The following is a 16,775-nucleotide window of genomic DNA, read 5'->3' as shown; positions in this document are numbered from 1 at the left end:
GGTGTATCCAGGGCCCTGGTAAGTTCCAGCTCCACACATGCCTTGGCAATGAGAAGCAGAGGAACCCAGACATTTTTTTGCTGCCTGTGTCACTGCACTGGGGTCATCGGATGGGCACACGCAGCCCTTGTGCTGGAGCTGAGCTGCTCTGCCCAGCACTGGTGGCCGCCATCCAAGCTGGTTTTGCTTGTCCTGGTTCCCTGACAGCTGGGGCCCTGGGCAGAGCCCTGAGAGCCTGGTCTCCCCCCAGGGGAGGAGCAGGAGCCCCTGGAGAAGCTGTCCCGGGTGGGGATGCTGCTGCTGCTGCTGCTGCTGCTGCTGCTGGAGACAGCCAGGATGACATCAAGGATGACAAGCTCTTCCTCAGCCTGGCCACTGGAGGCTGAAGGTGATGGACTTTGATTCTGGCACTATCTTCAAAGCCAAATTCCACAGGGAATTTGCAGATGAGTCCCCACCCGGGGAAATGCTGCCAGATTTGGGCATGGCCCAGCCTGGCTGGGAAGCAAAGGTTCCCCCTTTGCTGGGGCAGATGCAACTCTTCCTTCAGTCGCTGCCCAGCTGCTTTTTGGCAGGACTGTAGGGATGTGCTGGGGTGGGTACGAAATGGGAGTGGGCTCCTGGCCCTGCCAACAGCCCCCAGCACCCACCGTGCCCCGGGCTGGGGCTGGGGCTGGGGCTGGGGCAGCCAGCCCAACACAAACAAAGCCCCATGGTGGGAGCAGAGGTGGGACTCCAGAACCTGTGCAGGGGCTGCTTTGCTGTGCAGGCAAGGAAGGGCTTGGGCTGCTCAGCTGCCCTTGTTTGCTTTGGGATCACCGTGATTTTGAGGGGCAGTTCAGGGGGGAAGAGAGAAAGTGTGGGCTTCCCTCAGCCATGGCTGGGTTTGTCCCTACAATGTAGGAGTTGGGCCTTCCTCAAGGTCCTGACAGAGATAAGAGTTTTTACCGTTTTTCTTGTTTTCTCTTTTGCATCTAATCTCTTTTCAATAATGTGTTGTTTGTTTTTCCAGAGGAAGCATTCTAGGTGGTCCAGTGCGGATGGGGAAGTGCTTGGGAGCAGCTGTGGCATGGATGGGCCGTGCCCTTGGAGAAGGCTGAGGACATGGTTTGGGAGCAGCTTTTCTTGCAGCCGTGGCTGGCGTGAGGTGGGTCCCTGTGTGCTTGGCAGGGTGGGATCAGAGATTTTGGGAGATGGCAGCGAGCACAGGAGCATCCTGCTCTGGGCAGCTGCTGAGGGCTGGATGTGCCGTGGCTGGCTGCAGGCTGGGCACATGTCCTGCCCTCCTGCTCTGCTGCCAAAGGCAGCAGGGATGGGCAGCTCTGGGCACAGCTCTGGGCACAGCCAGCATGGCCTGGGCACCGCAGGCCTTGGCACAAGGGCACAGGAGCCCTCAGCTGACGGGCGGTTTCTGCTTTCTCTCCTTGCAGGCGGGCTCTGCGGCTGCTGAGGCTGCTCTGGGCTCTGCCAGGGCTCTGCTGGGCTCAGCCCTGGGCCCAGCTGGGCTGGCTCTGCCCTCACATTGCTCTGACAGCTCTGCATCAGACGAGCCCATTGCCAGCACAGCGCCTGAGTTTTCTGCTTTGGCAGGTGAGTGAGACTCTGCTGCAGGCCCAGAGATTGCAGCTGGGGACACACATCCAATTGGCAAGGAACCAAACTCTCCACAGTCCCAGCTGAATGCCTGCATCTCCCCAGGATGTTCTGTCTGTCCCACTCATCATTCCTTTTTGGCTGGAATTGTGTAGTTGCACTTTCTTCCTCCTCTAGAAGTGCCACGAGTGGGCCAAAGCTGGCGAGTGGGCCATGCTCCTGAGGCAGTGCAGTCTGGAGCTGGTGGATGGAGAATTGCCCTTCTGCACTGCCAAACCAGAGCAAAAAGCTGTCAGTGGGACTTTGTGTCTTTAAGAAATCCCTGACAGTTTCAAAGGGAATGTGCAGCTCATTTCCAGGCTGAGAAGGAAGGGCATCTTCTAAAGGATTTGGGCTTTGACAGAGTTTCCATTCCCAGTCCTGCTTGCAGCTGGCAGGGCACAAAGCAATTTCCCATTGCTTCACCCAAAATTTAAAAATGTTGGAAACAACCTCAGAAACTTTTAAAAAAGGGTGCTGAAGTCATCAAGATGGATACATGGCATCAGCACATTTACAATGTAAATAACTGAGTTCTCTTTTTCAAAAGATGATTTACCTCCTAATGCAAAGAATATAACTTTGCATTTATGTTTTGGTTTTTTTTTCTCTAACATTATGTTATATTAGTTCTCTAACACTTGGATTTTATTCTTATCTTTTACAATTTACCTATTTGTTTCCTTTTTCCTTTTTTTTTCCTTTAAATAGAAAACATGTCCTATCATAGGAATGTCCTTTGCTCCTGGTTCCCGTGTGGAGCAGCTCCCTTCCTGCTGGCTGAGCTGCTCAGGCAGAGCCCGGCAGCTCCTGGCCCTGCAGGGCTGAGGCTTTTCCCCGTTGCTGGGCACAGACTGATGGAGCAGCACTGCTGAACACGGGCACACAGAGGGACCAGGAGCAGCTGCCTCTGCCCACCTGAGGCTCCAAGGCCCAAACTCTGAGCAGCCAGGGCTGGAAGAGACTGGCAGGATCTGATCCCTGACTCTGGGCCAGGGCTGCACAAATGACCCCACAGCAGCAGCAGCAGCAGCAGCAGCAGCAGCAGATGGAGCTGACTTTCAGCACAGCCCCTGTCCCTGTTCCCTCCCGTGTGCAGCGGTGTCACAGCAGCCTGAGGCACCTGGGAGCCCCCAGTGCCAGCAGGGACTTGAGATGGCAGCCCTGGGCTCCTGGAGGCTGTGCAGGGAACGGAGCTGGGCACTCCCTGTCCATGGGGAGCTTGCAGATGGAAAAGGCTGCTGTGCCCAGGCAGCTCCAAGGGCACAGAAAGGAGGCTCTGGAGCACTGGATCTGTGCCAGTGCCACAGTCCTGGGCAGCAGCCAGCGAGCCCTGGGGGAACAGAGGGCACAGCACGAGGGAAAGAAGCAGGCAAGGGCAGAGACTGGAGAGAGCCAGAGCCAGGAGCAGGAACAGCTGCTCCATTGCACTCTTGGAGAAAGCTCTGGGCTAGTTCAAAGTGCTGAAAGGCGTGAAGGGCAGAGAGGAGGCCACAGCAAACAATGCTCCTGTTTGCACAGCCTCCCCTCTCCGTGTCCCAGAAAGAATTGCATGGACTGTGTTCTTCTCTCTGAGTCGTCTCATTCAGCATGAGCAGCTCAGCACCAGGATCTGAAGGAGCTGAAGCCTCAGGCCACAGGAGCTGGGCAACAGGGAACTTCTGAAGCAAAGTAATGCTTCTAAAATAGCCCCAGCTGAATGCAGTGGATAGAATCATGGAATCACAGAATCCTTTCTGTTGGAAAAGCCCTCTGAGCTCACCCAGTGCAGCCGCTCACCCAGCAGTGCCAAGCCCAGCACTAAACCACGTCCCTGAAGTGCCAAGGCCTGGACACCAGCCCTGAGTGAGGCCTGAACAGCAGGCCCTGAGCCCAAGGTGGCCTCTGGATGAACCTTCCAAGCAAAGGTTATCTTTGTATCTGCTCCCTGATGAAATATGCATGGTCATTAGCACTGTGATAGATGTAGCCACTCATTAGTGAAACATGTATTGACCTTTGTGTATTTAGAAGCCGGACAAGGCCATGAAATCTGACATCTGGCCTTGTTTGGGGCTGAATGGTCAAAGTCACCTTGCTTGGTTCCTCCTGGGGCCCTGGCCAGCCTTTGGGAGGGACCCAAGAGAGGATGAAACCAGATGTTGCCACACTAGAAGTGCTGTCAGTTTGTCCATTCAGCACTGTCAGAGCTGGGCCCTCTCCCAGCGGGGTTGGAGCCTCACCTGTGGCTGGAGGCACCTGCAGGAATTGCCAGTGCCCAGGAGTGGCTCTGCAGCCCTTGGCTGTGACAGCTTCCCCAGCTGCTGTGTGGATCTGGGCGATGGTAAAGGCTGAGGGTAACTGGGGCTGGATCTTTCTCAATCACTGCAGGCAATCTTTGGTGGGGATGGTTGGGTGCATTGCTGAGCTGCTCCTGTTGTGATTCTTTGCTGCTTTGAGCTGCAGGAAATGACACTGATTCCTTCAGTTGGTGTCTGTGTCTTTGGTGCTGACCCTGCCCACTGGTAAAACAAAACTGGCCCAGTCTGGCCAGATCCCAACAAAATGTCACTTGTTCAGTGTCAATGTGAGGAATCAGTGCCATCAGAAATTCCCAGATGGGAAGCCCTTCCCTGGAGTTCCCTGGCTCTGGAGTGGGCTGAGGTTGGAGCCCCATGGGAGCAGTGGGGCAGTTGGGTAAAATAGGCTGAACCCCTGGATGGCTTCAAATGCATCCAAAAATTGCACATGGAAAAGGAAAAGAACTTGTGGCTTTGGGCAGGCAAAGATGAATTTGTTAAGAGTACATTGGAAACAGCACCTTCAGAAGGAACAATTATTGTTGGAATACTCGCACATGGAGCAAGAGAAGAAGGTTTTAATCCTGAGCTCAGATGCATTCATGCAAGGGAAATACCAATATAATAAATAACTATATACATATTTGTAGGATAATTGGATCTTAATATATATTTATAGATTTATATATATATATGTCTATATCTATCCAAATCTATATATATATCAATATTTCTATATCACTATTTACATATAAAGTTATAATAATGTGAAGTAGTGCTGACATTACTAATTTGGTAGCTTTGGCTGCTCAGGGATGTAACACTAAATACCCTACAGAACAGGATTGGCCAGGTCCCTAATGTCAGTGGTCAACTTTGTGAGATTGTATACAGTGAAAAAAGGAGGAAGGGAGGAAATTGGCTGTTTTTACAGGGTGTGCTGAAACTGTGATGCAGAGTGCTTTGTCTGTTCCTGTGAAAAATTCAGTGATTAAGCCTGCAGGGCTTTTCATGTACCAGACCATGCACAAGCTGTAGGATTGGTTGCACGGGTGAAGGGGTTGTTTAAAAAGCAGTTGAAAAAATGATGAGATGGGAACCTTTGCCCATGGAGAACCCATCTCCCAGATGTGCTCCATGCCCTTAACAATGGCCCACTGGGGAAATGGAAACCCCCTGGCTGTGCATGGCTGCCCCCAATTTGCAAATCCAACCATGGGCAGTGAGACTTGGGCTGCCTGGGAAATTGTTCTGGCTGTGATGGCCCCTGGCAGGGCCAGCCCAGAGGCTGCAGGGCTGGGCCTTCATGCATTGGAATTAATGAGGAGAAATTCAAAGCAAATGAGAGCTATCAATACTGAAACAGGAATTCAGATTCCTCCAGGACACTTTGGTTTAATAACTGCTCACTCGAGCTTGGCCTTGCAAAGTGGTCATGTCATGAGAGGAGGAATTATTGTTGCAGATATCAAGGAGAAGTTAAAGGAATTGTGTTAAACAATAGTGCCCAGGATTGGATTAGTCAACCCCATGACAGGGTAGAACAATTATCATTATTGCAATTTTAAGAAGGATTGTGAAGAAAGGAGCTCCACCTGCAATCACCACCGTTTGTGGAGATAAAGGGTTTGGATCCAGCAGCCCTAATAATGGAGCCAGAGTGTGGGTCCGGAGGCCAAATGGCCCTCCCGAGGCAGCTGAAGGAGCAGCTCCTGGGAAAGACAACTCTGAGTCCTGAAACCTGGGCAGGAACAATGGGAATGTGTCCCTGCAGCCAAGGGTTCTGTGTGAGAACAAGTAGATCTGACAGGATATTGTTTTACACATCCTGCCAGACCAAATCTCCCTGTTTGCCCCAAGGGCCCCTTTGGGAAATGCTCTGATCAACGGGGCTCCATGGGAAGGCTGCTGTGACACTGAGGGACTTTCACAGGAATTGCATCCAGGAGCCCGGGTGCCCCTCAGGGACTGGGACCCGGCCCCTTCCAGCCCGAGGGGAAAGGGCCCCCCCAGGCCTTGTTAGCCACAGACAGCATGGTAAAGCTGAACAGCAAAGGGCCTGGGGGCATTATTCTGGAATTACCATGGTGCCAGCTCCATGGACAACAGAATTCTTGTTCCTAATTCGAATGAGATTGAGAAAAATGGATGAAGAATGGTGTCACTAAAGTACTACTGGTGTCTGTAAGTTGTACCTTGATAGTCAGCCAGAATCTTTGTCTGCCACAAACACCTCTAGTGTTTCACCAAGGGGTTAGTCATCAAAATGTAATGATGAGTTCTGATGGATTGCTGAGCTTCTTTTCTAATTCTTTGCTAATGATGATGTGCTTTGCTGAGCTTATCCTTTTGTAATTCTTTGCAGCTGTGCATGATATAAATGACACAATTCCTTAAGTTGGTGTCTGTGTCTTTGGTAGTGACCCTGCCCACTGGAGAAACAGGGCCCCCTCTTGCCTAAGTGTTACCTGGCAAGGCAGAAACCCTCCCTCCAAAATTCCCCCTTCCTCCTTGTTCCCCCCCTTCATACCCTGAGCATGATGTGCTCTGGTCTGGGGTGTGCCCAGGGTCAGTTGGGGTCACCTGTCCTGGCTGTGTCCCCTGCCAAGCTCCCCCGCAGCTCCAGCCCCTCCCCAGCGTGGCTGGACGAGGGGCAGGAAAGGCCTTGGCTGTGCTGCAGCGCAGCAAGAACAAAACCATCTCTGCGTGCTCAGCCCTGTGCTCAGCACCCGGCCCAGCAGTGTCTCCGTGCCAGGGGCTGTGCCCTCAGTGCCTGCCAGGGGTTTCCATGGCAGCTGCCAGGCCAGGTGACCCAGGTGTCCCCCCAGTGCCGGTTGCCATGGAAACAGTGCCCAGCGCTGCCCCTTTCTGTCTGGCTGACCTGGCCTTTGGCCCTGGCAGTGCCCTTGGCTGCTGGTTCCTGGTTCCCGAGCAGCCAGCGTGGCACAGGGCAGGTGGCCATGGCACAGCCCCCAGCAAGGGATCCTCTCTGGCCCTGGGCACTGACACCAGCCCTGAGCAAGGTCCGGCTCCGGGCATTGGTTGCCTTGGCACCAATCTAAGGAACGGGTCCCCGTGGCCGTTACCATGGCACCTGGTGGCACCAACGAGTGTCACTGCAATTGTACCTGGAACAGCCCCGGCACCGCTTTGTCCTCAGGGTTGCCATGGCAGCCCAGGGCAGCAACAGCTCTGCAGGCAAGGGGCCATGGAACCTGGCTGCAGAAATGGCTCCTTGGGCTGGTTTCCAAGGAAACCTGAACTGATGGGGGTTGCCATGGCAGCCAAAGCCAGCAGTGGGGACAGTGCAGTGTCCATGGCAACAGCCCCTTGCAATGGCTCAGTGCAGGTTGGGATGATGATCCACCCTCACAGCTGGCCCAGGGCAGGTCTGGAGTGGTCTCGGTGGCACCTTGGGCTTGGCACACACTTGAGGAGGGTGTCTGTTTGCAATGGGTAACCTCAAAGAATTTTAGATTGCTTGAAGAACTAAAAGAAGAAAAGCCGCTCTTTGGCTTTGTGAATCCAGTTCTCTGAGCAAAGCAGGTCCCAGGTGAGTGAGGAGAGACAGGATGGGGTTGGGGAATGTGGAGCAAGGTTGTCCACACTGGGTCAGACCTCAAGGCACAGCTTCTCTGACCAGGCCAGACCTCCTTAGGAGAGTCCCTGGATCAATATCAATCACAGAATGCTGCAATCACCTCTTGTGTAATAAGAACAGCAATAGAGACACTCTTTAAAATAGGAATACATATTTCTTAGAAGCTCTTTGAAATATTTCTCCATAACTGTAAAAGGAAATCATCCTGATGAACTGCACGAGAGCAGAGGGAAATCAATGCAGAGCCATGGTTTCTCAGGACTTGCTTGATCCTAATGAGCCCCGTGGTGCATTTGGAGCTGAGTCTGGAACCTCAGGGCCTGAGAGGGGATTGCACAAACCTTTCCCGGAGTCAGAGTCAGAGGAAAAACTCAAAGCGTCTCAAGGCATGAATGGGTCCCACTGAGGTCCATCCCTAACAGAGGCTCCTCATGGACTCCTTGGAGGAGAGAACTGGAGGCCAGGATGGCATGAAAGCCTCTCAGAGACTCAGTGTAGAAAGGAAAATCCAAAGTACCCCAAAAACCTTGAGTATCTCAAAGTGTATTAATAAGCCCCACTGAGTGTCAGTACAAAGCTCTCAAGGGACTCGTTAAAGCAGATAATTGGGGCCATAATTGCACAAACCTCTCACAGAATTTGTATCAAAAGGGAAACACCAAGTAGCTTAAAAAGCTGAAGTACCCTGAAGTATTAATGAGCCCCACTGAGTGTTGTTACTGACAAAGCCTCTCCAGGGACTAATTACAGCAGATAATTGGAGGCCAGGATTGCACAAACCTCTCAGAGACTCCAAGGCAAAAGGCAAACCCAAAGTCCTTTGAAAAACCTGCAGTCCCTGCAGGGAGCATGAAGGAGCCCCCAGGGCCATTGCTGAGCAAGGCTCCCCAGGGACTCCTTCCAGCAGATGCTTGAGGCCACTGGGATGTGGGCTAGGGGGGGATGCTGAGGGCAGCACAAGGGGCTGACAGTGCCCAGCCTGGCTGGGGCTGTGCCAGGAGGCCCCAGGGCCTCAGGACAAGGTGTCTCCTCCCAGCCCTTGCTGGAACAGACCCTGCTGTGCCCCAGGGCACCAAGACTTGGCTTCTCTTTGTCCCCACCTGTCATCACTGCCTGCAGTTCTCTGCTCTGCCTGGGGCCTGGGGACACTTGCTCAGTCGTGTCCCTCAGAGGGACCCATTAAAAGTCCAAGAAACTTTGGAGTTGGATACTGCCTTGGAGTTCTGGAGAGGTTTCTTCAGCTGCCTCTCAGGGACTGATGTTCAGGGCCTGAGCACAAAGCCCCAGAGGGGCTCATTCAAGTCCTTGTGCTGTGTCTGTGCTGCTGAGCTGGGCTGGGCTCCTGGCCCAGAGGCAGCTCCTGGTCACCAAGAAGAGCTTCAAAAGCCCATTTCTCTTGATGAGCAGCTCTTCTGCCAGCCCAGCAGGGCTGGGGCACTGCCTGCAGCCAGCCCGGGCACAGCACAGAGGCACAGAGAGCTTCAATCAGTCAGGGCTGGGAAGGGGCTGAGAAGTGCCTGGGGCACAATCACTGCCAGCCCTTGGCACAGGAACCTCTGGCTGCAGGGCAATGCAGCTGCAGCTCCTGGAGCCATCTCCTGCAGCTGGAACATGCCAATGCCTGCAGAGCCTGTGAGTACATTCTCTGATTGTCTCTTGTGCAGAGCAGCCAGGGGTGCCCAGGGCTGTCCTGCAGAGCAGGGTCCTGCAGCCCAGGGCGCTGTGCTGGGGCAGGGACTCTGCTGCCTGCCAGGGACAGCTCTCAGCCAGCCCTGGCAGCTGCTCCCAGCGCTGGGCAGAAGCTCTGGGGGGAAGGAGCCGCCCTGAGCAGGGCAGGGGCTGCTGCTGAGAGGGGCTGGGTGGGGCAGGGCTGCTCCCAGCTCCAGACCAGCCTGGGCACAGCTCTGCAGGGCACTTCCCAAAGAAGGTAAGCCTGGGATTGCTGTAAAGATCAGGAGCTTTCCTGAGAGTGTTTTCAATTTCCTGCTTGGAGAAGGATGGGAACACTGGGCAAAAAGTTTTTTTTTATTTTATACAATTTTCATACATTTGTAGCTCTTTAAATTACAATTACATAGGTATAAATCTATATTCCTTTTTAAGTCTATTAAACTCTCAATCAACTCTATTATTATTATATGCATCTATAACATTATAACATCTATAACAAATAATCCTTTATTAACTCTATTGTTTTCCCTAACCTTTTTCTTTGATTTTAGAAAAATAAGCTGATTGTCTAAATGCATTCCTGAAATACATATAGTATACAATATACATAGTATCCTGTATAGTCTTATTATCAGGAAGAGGACCTACAAGAAAAACATTTTGGTTTTTGACCAGAATGTGAGCAGTCATAATAAAAAGTGAAGGCAAAGAAGCCCTTGGACCTACTCCAATGGATTGAGCCAGGGGTGTGTAACTGGGGAAACTGAATCTCCTATTGGATGTTCCTGTTAAATATCCTAATTAATCAACCTTAATAAATTGTTGAAATCAGGCCCCAAGTGTGCCCCATCCCCACTGAGACACCTGACAGTTTCCAATTAATGTCTGGTTTTTACTTTACTGTTCTAACACTATTGCAAGGGTTTTTTTGTTTTCTTTTTTGAGTATAGACAACAAGGGGATGAGAGAAGCAGAACAGGAATTATAATCCCAGAATCCCAGGACATTCTGAGTCGAAAGGGACACACAGGATCATCAAACTAATGTTTGATCTTTTACAGGGACTGCAGAACTGTAAATTAAGCTGATCAGTGTCTCTGCTGGGAGCCTCCCAAAGGGCCCTCAGCCACTCCTCAGCCCTGCACAGCAGCAGCAGCATCACCTTTGCAGGGCCTAGCAGGGCTCTCCTGAGCTGCCCTTGCCCAGCTGCACACAGAGCCTGCCCCAGCCAGGGCCCTGCACACAGGCAGGTTTTTGTAGGGCCCCAGCCAGGGCACACAGGCTGGGATGGGCTCTGTGAGTGCTGGCAGGGACAAGGCTCCTCTCAGGAGGGAATGTCCCGGCCCAGGGAGATGCTCAGGGAAGCAGAGGGGGCTGGAGAGACCAGGGCTGGGGCAGGAGGGCACTGTTGGTGTGTGCAGGTGCCGGGTACAGCTGGGCACGGGAACACTGTCCTGAGTGCCCGGCTGTCTCTGCCCTGCCCTCTCAGGCACAGCACCACAACATCTGCTCTTGGTTCTGCACTGCCCTGACATTGGCACTGTTATCTGCTGCTCTCAGGGAGGCTCTGGCATCTGCAGCAGCTGAGTCAGGCACTGCCCTTGGCATTCCTGCCAGGCAGGGATGTCCATGGGAATGGGGTGTCCAAGCTTCCCTGGCACCTGTGGGGCTGTGGGCAAAGCAGTCCATGGCAAAGGGGAATGAGCTGAGCCCCCTCCCTGAGATCCCATCATGGACACAGCCAAGGATCTCCTTGCTGTGCCCTGCCAGGCTCTGAGCTGCCCTCTTGCATGCAGATCTGTGCCAGAGCCTCTGGGAGCTCCTGAATGTCCCACGGGGAAGGGCAGAGCTGCCACAGCTGAGGAAATGCTGCTGGGTTTGCCCAGGGAGCCGTGAGTGTCCTTGGCACAAGGGGGTGCTGAGACCTTGCCCAGAGACCTTGAGAGAGGGTGAGACATTCAGGGATCCCTCTGCTCTGGGCAGGGTCTGGTTTATCCCAGGGTGACCCAGGAGTGTGATTGTGCTCTGATTGCAGCCAAAGGTTTTCCCACAGCAGGTAGAAGGGTGAGTGTGTCCCAGCTGTAGGCATTGTCTACAGGGAATGGCCCAGGTTTGGCTCCAAGCAGCCTCTCCTGACTTGTCACTGTCCTTTCTCCATGAACAGGTGCCCATGTGCAGCCCCAGCAAATGTCCAACAGCAGCTCCATCAGGCACTTCCTCCTACTGGCATTGGCAGACACGCGGCAGCTCAGCTCCTGCACTTCTGCCTCTTGCTGGGCATCTCCCTGGCTGCCCTCCTGGGCAATGGCCTCATCATCAGCGCCGTAGCCTGCGGCCACCACCTGCACACGCCCATGTTCTTCTTCCTGCTCAACCTGGCCCTCAGCGACCTGGGCTCCATCTGCACCACTGTCCCCAAAGCCATGCACAATTCCCTCTGGGACACCAGCAACATCTCCTACACTGGATGTGCTGCACAGCTCTTTTTTTTGCCTTTTTCATCTCAGCAGAGTATTTCCTCCTGACCATCATGTGCTACGACCGCTACGTGTCCATCTGCAAACCCCTGCACTACGGGACCCTCCTGGGCAGCAGAGCTTGTGCCCACATGGCAGCAGCTGCCTGGGCCAGTGCCTTTCTCACTGCTCTCATGCACACGGCCAATACATTTTCCCTGCCCCTGTGCCATGGCAATGCCCTGGGCCAGTTCTTCTGTGAAATCCCACAGATCCTCAAGCTCTCCTGCTCACACTCCAACCTCAGGAAATTGGGATTTCTTGTGTTTTCCATCTGCTTAGCTCTTGGTTGTTTTGTGTTCATTGTTTTCTCCTATGTGCAGATCTTCAGGGCTGTGCTGAGGATCCCCTCTGAGCAGGGACAGCACAAAGCCTTTTCCACCTGCCTCCCTCACCTGGCTGTGGTCTCCCTGTTCCTCAGCACTGCAGCGTTTGCTCACCTGAAGCCCCCTTCCATATCTTCGCCATCCCTGGATCTGGCCCTGTCAGTTCTGTCCTCTGTGGTGCCTTCAGCCCTGAACCCCCTCATCTACAGCCTGAGGAACCAGGAGCTCAAGGCTGCAGTGTGGAGACTGATGACTGCATGATTTCAGAAACATTAAACTGCTGGGCAATATCTGCATATCTCTTGTACTAAAATTCATCTTTCATACTTCTTGTTGGTTTCATTTTGGAAGTTCTTTTTATTTTTTTTACTTTTTCATATTATCTACAAATAAATGTCATTATGCCATTGGTCATTTTGTTTCACTCCACCTTCCCTGTGGCCACACACTGTGCCAATGCAGGGCAGCGCTCTTGGTGGCTTTAAATGAACTAAAGGATGTCCCAGCAGAGTTTTCTGCAGAGATGCCCTTGTGTTGCCTTCTCTGGAGCTGCAGCAGCAATGTCTGTGTGCAGAGCTGGGGCAGATCAGTGCTGGCCCAGCAGCTGTGCCCAGCAGCAGGAGCAGCAGCACTTGGTGTTGCCAGTGCTGCTGCCATGGCCCTGCCCCACTGCCCTGGTGGCCCTGGTGTTGCTGCAGGGCCTGAGTGCTCTCGGGGCCGGGCACAGCCCTGGGGGTGGCAGTGCCGGGTCTGCAGCAGGGACAGGCCATGGGCATTGCTGGGGCAGCGCTGACACCTCAGGCCAGGCCCTGGGGGCTCCAGGCTCCTTGCCCAGGCTCTCTCAAGAACACGGCCAGGTCAAGGCTCAGCACAGAAACCCCCGTGAGCAGCCCCAGGCTGGCCGTGGGCAGGCTGGGGGCAAACAGCATGGCTGGGGCTCTGCAAGGGCCCTGGGGCAGACAGGAAGGAGCAGCAGAGCAGGGGCTGATCCATCCCCAGTGCGCTGCACAGCCCAGGGCAGTGTCCCAGAGCGTCCTCATGCAGCTGCCAACAACATCCCGCCTCTGCAGCCCTGGCCTCTCCCCCAGCTCACACAGGTGCCCCATCCTTGCAGGCACAGACACGGCAGCACTGCCTCAGCAGCCCCTGTTTGCATTGCACACAGCAGGGGCAGCACCCCCATGCTGTTGCTGTGGGGACATGAACCTGAGGAAGCACAAATGCCATCAGCCCCTGGGGCCAGCAAGGGCTGGGGGACACCAGGGAAACCACTCAGCTTTGTCCTGGCCTCTGCACTCAGCCAGAAAGTTTGTTCCCATCAGCTGGGAGTTTCCTGTGCCAATGCAGACGCTGTTGCTCAGAGCCAGGGCAGCCAAACTGCCCTGAGCATTTCCTCTGCTTGACCTTTGCTTTCTTTACTCTTCTGGTACAAATTTCTTCCTATTGCCCATCCCTGTTCCCTCCCCTACAAACAGCCCATCCCTGTTTGCCCTTTCCTCTCTGGCCCCACTCCCCATTGCAGTTCCTGACTTGGGACCATAAAAATGTCCCCCAGCCTTCTTGGCCACCTGGGCACACTGCTGCCTCATGTCCAGCCTGCTGTCCATCAGTCCCTGCAGGTCCCTTTCTGCCTGGCTGCTCTCCAGCCACTCTGTCCCCAGCCTGTAGTGCTGCAGGGGTTGTTGTGGCCAAAGTGCAGGACCCAGCACTGGAACTTGTTAAACCTCACCTTGTTGGATTTGGGCCCTGGATCCAGCCTGTCCAGGGCCCTGTGCAGAGCCCTCCTACCCTCCAGCAGATGCACACTCCCAGACAACTTGGTGTCACCAGGGTTCCATGAGACCCCAGAGTGTCCCAATGGTCTCCATGATCCATGAGACCTCCCAGTGTCACAATGTCCGTTTGGTTCCATGGGATCCCTTGGTGTCACAAAGTCCCTTGGGCCCTTGGGCCCTGCAGTGTCACAGTGGATCCTTGCTTCCATGAGGTCTGGCAGTGCAGCAATGCTCTCCTTGGTTCCACAGTGTCACAATGGCCAATGGCCTCTTGGTCCCAAGGGCCACCATGGGGTCAAACATGTTTCCTTCATTCCAGGAGTCCCTGAGGTCCAGCACTGGCCCCTTGGTTCCATGGGGCCCTGCAGTGTCACAATGGCCCCATGGTGACACCAGGTCCTGCTCTGTCACAATGCTCTGCATGGTTCCACAAGGCCCTGCAGGGTCACAGTGGCCTCTTGGTTCCAGGAGGCCTCAGAGTTCCACAATGAATTCCTTGGTGCTGCAGTGTCACAATGGAGCCCTGGTGACACAAGATCCTGCAGTGTCACCAGGGACCCTTGGTTCCATGGGGCACCACAGTGTCACAATTGTTCCCTCAGTTCCCAGAGTCCTTGCAATGGAGCAATGGCCCCTTGATTCCATTGTCCCCAGGCTCTCCCAAGGGTCTCCTTTGTTCCACAGTGGCACAATGGCCCCTTGATTCCACAAGGGCCTGCAGGGTCACAGTGGCCTCTGTGGTTCCAGCAGGACCCAGGCTGTCACCATGGACTCCTTGCTTCTATTCAGCCCCACAGTGTCACCGTGGCCCCTTGGCTCTGTGCTGCCATGTCGTACACAGTGTCACCATGGTCCTCTTGGTGCCACCAGGCCCCGCAGTGTCACAGTGGCCCCTTGCTTCCCCAGGGCCCTGCAGTGTCACAATCATCAGAGAATCAACCAGGCTGGAAATGAACTTGGAGAGCATCAAGGCCAACCTGGGACCCAACACACCCTTGTCACCCAGACCATGGCACTCAGTGCCACATCCAGTCTTTCCTTAAACACTTCCAGGGACAGTGACTCACCCACCTCCCTGGGAAGCCCATTCCAATGCCCAATCACCCTTTGTGTGGAGAATATTTCCAATGTCTTGTCTAAATGTCCCCTCATGCAGGTGAAGGCTGTGTCCTCTTGTCCTGTCCCTGTTCCCTGGGAGAAGAGCCTGACCCCCACCTGGCTGCACCCTCCTGTCAGGGAGTTGTAGAGAGTGATGAGGTCTCCCCTGAGCCTCCTCTTCTCCAGGATAAACAACCCCAGCTCCCTCAGCCGCTCCTCACAGGACTTGTGTTCCAGACCCCTCCCCAGCCTTGTTGCCCTTCTCTGGACATGCTCCAGCCCCTCCATGTCCTTCCTAAATTGGGGGGCCAAGAACTGGACACAGCACTCGAGGTGCTGCCCAACCAGTGCCCAGCACAGGGGAAGAATCACTGCCCTGGTCCTGCTGGCCACACCATTCCTGATCCATTGGAGTGCCAGGGGTTGGATGAGGGAAATGGTTGAGAGGGGGTTGGGGACAAAGTTTCATGTGTTATCAGCCATGAAGGGTCTTGATCTGTATATATCTCTTTAGAGTGCATTAGAAGGTACTGGGGGTCAATATCAGTTGGACATTGCTGATACCAAGCTATAAACAGGAAAAGAATACAGGAAAAAACTGTTCTCTCTGCATTGTTTTCAATACAATATATTCACATTAAATAAACTACTGAAATCCCTTTAATTAACCAGAGAAGAACTGAACATTTAAATGATTCCCAGGGGCTTTTCTTGTTCTGCTATTTTGAACACATGTGTATGAGACTTTTTCAGTGAATTCCTGAACTGAAGAGCTCAAGACAGAAGTCTCCGGAGCACTAAAATCCATCAGCAGCCTGCAAGCGGCTGAGGATCCAGCCCCATCAGAGCAGCAATGAACAGAAATGGGCACAGCTTTGTGGCTGCTGTCCCAGCTTTGGCATGGGCCCTGGGCCTGGAGCAGGAGCAGCTCTTGAGGGCCCCAAGGCCGGGGCTCTTGTGCTGCCCTGGGCAGATGGGATGGCAGCAGGGGCTGCAGAGCTCTCAGCACTTCAGGCCGAGGGGAGCAGGGCAGCCAGGGAGCCTCCTTTGGCCTTGGCCAAGCACCTTCCCCCATGACTGGGGCTGAGTCCTGTGGCAGCTGCAGCTGCTGCTGTGCCCTTGGCAGGGGCTGAGGCCGTGGGGCCAGTGGCCAGAGCAGCCTGGCCTGAGCAGAGCTGTGGGGCCAGAGCCGGCTGGGCTGGGCTGGGCTCAGAGAGGCCCTTGGTGCTGCCCAGAGCTCAGGGCAGCTGGCAGAGCTTGCAGGGAGCTGGGCTCCGAGAGCCTGGCCCAGAAACCATCAGTGTCCATCTCAGCCTGGCTGAGCGTGCAGGGGCAGGACTCACGCCAGGCCTTGTGGGGCAGGGCCAGCACCTGTGCAAGGCATTGCAAACAGGCAAGTGGCCCAGAGAGGAGGCTTCTCCGTGCCCTTGGTGGCATGGACAGAGCAGGGAGGGGGCCCAGGACATTTGTCAGTGCCAGCCTCTGTGCCCATGTGTTGGCAGCCCTGGCTGCTGAGCCCAGCTTTGGCCTGGGCTGAGTTTGGCTGTGGCCCAGCTCCATCCTCCTGCGGGGCTCAGGGCCTGTTCCCGGCCATGGCCAGCCCTGGCTGCCTCTCTGCTGGCCCAGAGGCCGGCAGAGCCCGGGGCAGGGCTGTCTGTGCAGCCCCACAGATGCCAGGGGCTCTGCAGGAGCTGGCAGAGGCTGCCCAGCAGGGAGGCCATGGGGCACAGAGCCCCAAGGCTGCTGTGGGCACCATGGCACATGGGCCGTTCCCAGCCGCAATGCTCCTGGCCTGGGCTGGGCCTGCACAGGGGCTGGGCCACCATGGCTCGGCCAGCACAGGGCCACAAAGGGGCCACGCAGCCGCTGCTGGGGCT

General features: G+C 54.6%; 1 protein-coding gene across 1 annotated transcript in view; it reads left to right on the top strand.

Annotated features, from left to right (window-relative positions):
* The window catches only part of LOC136569710 (zinc finger protein 271-like), a 366,367-nt gene that overhangs the window by 56,885 nt on the left and 292,707 nt on the right, over nucleotides 1-16,775 (top strand). The window lies entirely within an intron of this gene.

Source organism: Molothrus aeneus, unplaced genomic scaffold (assembly GCF_037042795.1).
Source record: "Molothrus aeneus isolate 106 unplaced genomic scaffold, BPBGC_Maene_1.0 scaffold_19a, whole genome shotgun sequence".
Classification (NCBI taxonomy): domain Eukaryota; kingdom Metazoa; phylum Chordata; class Aves; order Passeriformes; family Icteridae; genus Molothrus; species Molothrus aeneus.
This window is presented reverse-complemented; position numbering and strand designations above follow the sequence as displayed.